General features: G+C 45.7%; 1 long non-coding RNA gene across 1 annotated transcript in view; it reads left to right on the top strand.

Moving 5' to 3' along the window:
* The window catches only part of LOC116686069 (uncharacterized), a 16,898-nt gene extending 15,701 nt beyond the window's left edge, over positions 1-1,197 (top strand). The window contains exon 3 of the long non-coding RNA XR_004331139.1: positions 1,077-1,197. This is a non-coding gene — a long non-coding RNA (uncharacterized LOC116686069). The remainder of the gene's footprint in view (positions 1-1,076) is intronic.
* Positions 1,198-5,787: the final 4,590 nt, after the last annotated feature.

Raw genomic sequence — 5,787 nt, 5'->3', positions numbered from 1 at the left:
AACGGAGACATTTGGAAACGAGGACGCGCGTTTTCCTCCATGTGAATTTGTTAATATTCTGATGAAAAGACAACAGAGATGAGACTACATTGGGTGTGCAGGGGGCCCAAATTTTTGCAGACGCCATTTTTGTTGTTTTCTGTCATTTTGAAAGTGTAAATGATGGAAATAAAATCTAACTTTTTGTGACATGTTATACGAATGTCTAATCTGTCATTTGATGCCTTTTGGAGATTTTTCCATCTTTTCTTGGCTTCTTTATGCACATTAATACACATTTTTACCTGGGGTGCCCAAACTTTCAAACCCCACTCACTGTACCTCATTACAGGATCAACCTGGAATGAGGCTACACCTACACTACTGCGTTTTGGTTTAAAAACATATGTCTTTTGCTACGTTTACGCCTCCCGTCCACACTACTGCGGCGTCTCCGAGCCCCTAAAACGGAGACATTTGGAGACACTGCTGCCCCCGTTTTGGATTAAAAACTCCGGGGTTGCTTTGTAGTCTGGACGGACACAAACGGAGACATTTGGAAACGAGGACGCGCGTCAGTCATTGCTATCAGTTAGGCAGCTTGTGGTGTTTTTTCCATTAATAGTACCGGCTTGATTCGACTGCGGTGCCCCGTCCTTCTTTTTCCATTGCAGATTAGTAGCGCCTCATGCGTTAGGCAAGCCGTGGCTGGTCGCCATAGCAGCAAACTGCCGTAACCTAACGGGACACACACACACACACACACACACACACACACACTCACAGAACGTCAAAGGTGTGTTTGATTTTTTGTTGCCACAGCCAGAAGGCAAATTAGTTTTCAGTTGCAGATTAGTTTCTAAAAAAAAAGAAAAAAACGCTGATTAACCGCCTGTCTCTAACAATGAGGACGATGACGCAGTGATTAGTGACGATTCTCTCCGACCAATCAGCAGTCTGCAGGTTTTCACGTCACCTTTGGTGTACTGAAGTACAAAAAGTACCTGTTAGCAGGTGCCAGGGGCTTTTTTTCGTAATAGAAAACCCCCAAAAAGGCGAGTAGAGTAGTTACCACGCGGTGAAAAACGCCATTACAGACCTTTCAGTAACAGTTCCACCTCGTCCTCTCTCCAAGATAATAAATCCCTGCTCTGACTTTTCACCGGTTATGTTCTTTTTCCAAAGTATTTCCTGTATTTTCAACTTCTACATCCATTATTTTCATTTTAACGCACATCTTTTATGTATTTTTTTCTCCCTGGTGTAACATTTACAACAGCGAGCGAAGACAGCGAGGGAGCAGAGATGGGAGGCAGACTAAGACTGTGGAGTGTGGGATGTTATCTCAGTTGTGAATGAGATTATATAATTATGATATGGAAATGATGCTGAAAGAGGAAAGTTGAGCAGACTGGAGCTTATCTGGTTATCGTGGCGGTCTCCAGTATCAATTACTGACGTCTCAATAACAATTACAAAACAATTCACCCATTTGGGATTCGGCTCAGTTCTTCGCTGTTAATATTACAGACTTGAAATCAATTTGCTGCCCCCCCGAAACTTATAAATGGGTTTGATGCTATTCGTGCATTGTTTGCTTCGGTGACAGCCGGTGATGCCGAGTGCGTTCGCCGATACGTTAGCGAGATGGAAACAGGCAAAACAAAACGCCGCAAGAGAGGGTTTCTTTGAGCACATAATAATAATAATAATAATAATAATAATAATAATATATCTCACCAAGGGAGAACTTTTGGCGAGTGTGAGCACAGAATACACAAATAGTGTCTTCTCAATCTCTCATTGGAGAACAAAATCAAACTCTCTTCACCCTGTGTTTTAACACACACACACACACACACACACACACACACACACACACGAAGACTGAATCTGCCATTTAATAATTATGAGGCGTAAAATCCTTGCCGACGGCGAGCATACTGAAGGATGTAATTATGACCTCTTTCAGAGAGCCCACGCTCAGTGGCATTGCCTACATTTCCACCCACGAGGACTGGGAGGAGAGACGGGGAGAGACCTTGGGTCACGAACCCGAGCGACTTGATTCGTTGATCTGAGAGAGACACGATGGGTTTCTGCTACTTTTTTTGCCCGGATGGGAGTTTCGATGACGCGAGGAGGGGCGTGGACGCTGTGTTTTTGTTGCGAGAAGAAGAGAGGGAGGGGAGGCGGAGCGAGGAGGAGCGGGGAGAGAGGAGAGGAGGAGAGGGAGGAGAGGGAGAGAGGGAGGAGGGAGAGGGAGAGGGGAGAGAGAAGAGGAGGAGGGGGAGAGAGAGAGAGAAGGAGAGAGAGAGGGAGAGAGAGATCGAGAGGAGAATGAGAGAGAGAGGGAGAGAGGGAGAGAGAGAGACACCCAGGGTGACGTGAGAGAGGCAGGCGAGGGAGAGAGGGGAGAGGAGAGAGAGGAGAGAGGGAGAGGGAGCGCAGAGCGAGAGATTGGAGCAACAGGGAGGCGAGCAGCAAGTGAGTGAGAGAGGGAGAGAGAGGAGAGGAGGAGGAGAGCGAGAGAAGGAGAGTGGGAGAGAGATGGAGAGAGAGCGGACTGAGCAAGAGGAGCAGGAGAGCGGAGAAGTGAGTGGCGAGGGAGAGGAGGCGAGCAGAGGAGCGAGAGGAGAGAGGTAGAGGTGAAGAGAGGGAGAGGAGAAGATGAGGGAGAGAGAGAGGAGAGGATGAGAGGGGGGAGAGAAGTGAGAGAGAGGAGGAGGAGGAGCGGAGAGGAGCGGAGAGCAGGGAAGAGAGCAGAGAGGGGAGGAGCAGAGAGGGAGAGGAGAGCGGAGAGATGGAGTGAGGGTGAGAGAGGCCGTAGGAGGAGGGGAGAGGGAGAGGGACGAGGAGCGACGAGGCGGAGGAGGAGAGAGAGGAGAGGGAGGAGAGTGAGAGGGAGAGAGAGGAGAGAAGAGAGGATGGCGAGAGGAGAGAGAGATGAGTGAGTGAGAGGGATGAGAGAAGAGGAGCGAGAGGGGAGGGAGAGAGAGAGATGTGAGTGAAGGGCGAGAAGAGAGGGAGAGGAGGGAGGAGGAGGAGGAGAGAGAGAGGAGCGGAGGGGAGGAGAGGGAGAGAGAGAGCGACGTGTGAGAGAGAGAGGAGAGAGGGAGAGAGAGAGAGAGAGAGAAAACTCCCAAGAAATGACAGGAAAACACGTGCCCTTCAAGCAATTAAGGACAATAATTCTCGCTAGAAAAATTTTCAATGTTTTCAGCCAGGAGCAAAAACAGGCATTGATGGTTGGAAATGGGGGGGGGGAGGGGCGGTGAGGATGAGGAGTGACATTTTCGATGATGGAACTGTTGTCTAAGTGTGTTTGTGTGTGTGTGTGTGTGTGTGTGTGTGTGTGTGGGGTTGGAATTTAACCCTGTGAGATGTTGCAGAGAACCCCTGAGGTGTGAAGTAGAAACACGGTGAAGTATAGGCCCTATGTGTATCAACATGATACACGCATCATCCAAAATTCAAAATTCAAGATTCATATTTGCCATTTGTGCGTCCACCAAACAGTCCAGGCCCACAGGAAGTCTTGTGCGGCCTCTTTGAGTCAAGTATAAAGAGTTAAGAGCAAAGAAAAGCACACCGACTTAACTAGAAAAGCATAATAGAAGGTAAATAAATTAAATAAGATAAAAGAGGGCAAGAAATATAATATATATAGCTACAAAAAGTGAAGCATTTCATACTAGGGCTTGGCAATATGGAGAAAATCAAATATCATTATTTTTTTGACCAAAGACCTCGATATCATCCATCCATCCATCATCCATCCATCCATCATCCACCATCCATCCACCCATCCATCATCCATCCATCCACCATCCACCATCCATCCATCCATCCATCATCCATCCATCCATCCATTCATCATCCATCATCCATCCATCCCATTCATTCATCACCATCTACCACAATCCATCCATCCTCATCCCTCATCCCATTCATCCATCCATCCACCATCCACCATCCCATCCATCATCCCATCCATCCCTCCATCCATCCATTCATCATCATCTATCCATTCCATCCATCCATCCATCATCCTCCATCCACCATCCACCATCATCATCCATCCCCCAATCCTCAACCATCATTCTCCATCATCATCCATCATCCATCCATCCATCACATCCATCCATCCATCCATCCATCCATCCACCATCCACCATCCCCATCCATCCATCCATCCATCCATCCATCCATCACATCCAACCCATCCACCATCCATCCATCCATCCACTCCACCATCATCCATCCATCCACTCCATATCATCATCCATCTTCATCCATCAATCCATCCATCCATCCATCCATCCATCCATCCATCCACCATCCACATCCACCATCACATCCTTCCACCATCCATCCATCCACCATCCATCCATCCATCATCATCATCCATGCCATCTTCATCATCCATCATCCATCCACATCCATCCATCCATCCAATCCATCCATCCATCCAACCATCCAACATCCACATCCCATACACATCCCATCCATCCACCATCATCCTCATCCACCATTCCATCCATCCATCCATCATCCACCATCCATCCATACAATCACCCCTCCATCCATCCATCCATCCCATCTCACCATCCACCATCCACCCATCACCATCCATCCATCCATCCACCATCCAATTTTATTCCCCCCATCAATCCATCAATCATCAATCCATCATCATCATCCACCCATCATCATCATCCATCATATACATCCATCCATGCCATCAATCCACACATCATCCATCCATCCATCCATCCATCCATCCATCCATCATCTAATCATCCATTCACCATCCACCATCATCCACCATCCATCCACCTCATTCACCATCACCATCCTCCATCATACCATCCATCCAGCCATCCATCCCATCATCATCCAAGCCATCCATCATCCATCAATCCAATCCACCATCATCCATCCTCCATCCATCCATCCATCCAACCAAATTGTCAAAAATTAAAAACTAACAAGGATGGTTCCCTACAAGGCTAATAACAAGTAAATTAAATGAGGAGTACACTACTTTCATCACATCACATTTGGTTTAAATCAATTTTATAGCACTGGGAAAAAGAAAAAAAAAGATAAAAGAAAGCAAAAAAAAAAAAAGTGGGATAAAATGTCAGAAAATGCTTCAAAAATGTGGGGAAAAAACAACAAAAAGCGCAGGGAAAAAGTGACAAAAGCCCCAGGAAAGCGAATTTTAAATTCAAACCCCCCCAAAAAACAAAAGTTGCATGGTCAATGGGAAGACAACACAAGGGTTATATAATATCCCGAATCCTGCTCCAGGGGCAGAGGGCTGTGATTGGCCAGGACCTTTGGCCCCAGGCACAAGCAAACAGGAGACATTAGCTCAGACTGCTAAGCTATCAGAATTTCCTCTAAAGATCAATACATTGCATATTTATTATGGCACAAAGGCCCCGTAAATTCGATCTGGAAATTATTAAGATGTAAGGAAGAATACATATATAACAGTAATTCATAGGGATTTTGTCATGCCTGAGCTCTTAAATAAAAAAGGTCTCAGTAAAACTACTCAATGTAAAATAAAGTAATAATTAAAAGGACTCTTACGATAGAGATTTAACCCTCGTGTTGTCTTCCCGTTAAAATTAAAAATCAACACTTTTGTTTGTCATTTTTTTGCCGTTTAACACTACGTCACACCAACTTATTAACTTTAGTTTTACAGTTATTTTTGGAATTTATGCTCAATAAACCTCATATATAGGAAATTATACCTAATGTTTGAGTCAGAAAAGCAGAAATTAGGAATTA

This window comes from Etheostoma spectabile, unplaced genomic scaffold, assembly GCF_008692095.1.
Source record: "Etheostoma spectabile isolate EspeVRDwgs_2016 unplaced genomic scaffold, UIUC_Espe_1.0 scaffold310, whole genome shotgun sequence".
Taxonomy (NCBI): Eukaryota; Metazoa; Chordata; class Actinopteri; order Perciformes; family Percidae; genus Etheostoma; species Etheostoma spectabile.
This window is presented reverse-complemented; position numbering and strand designations above follow the sequence as displayed.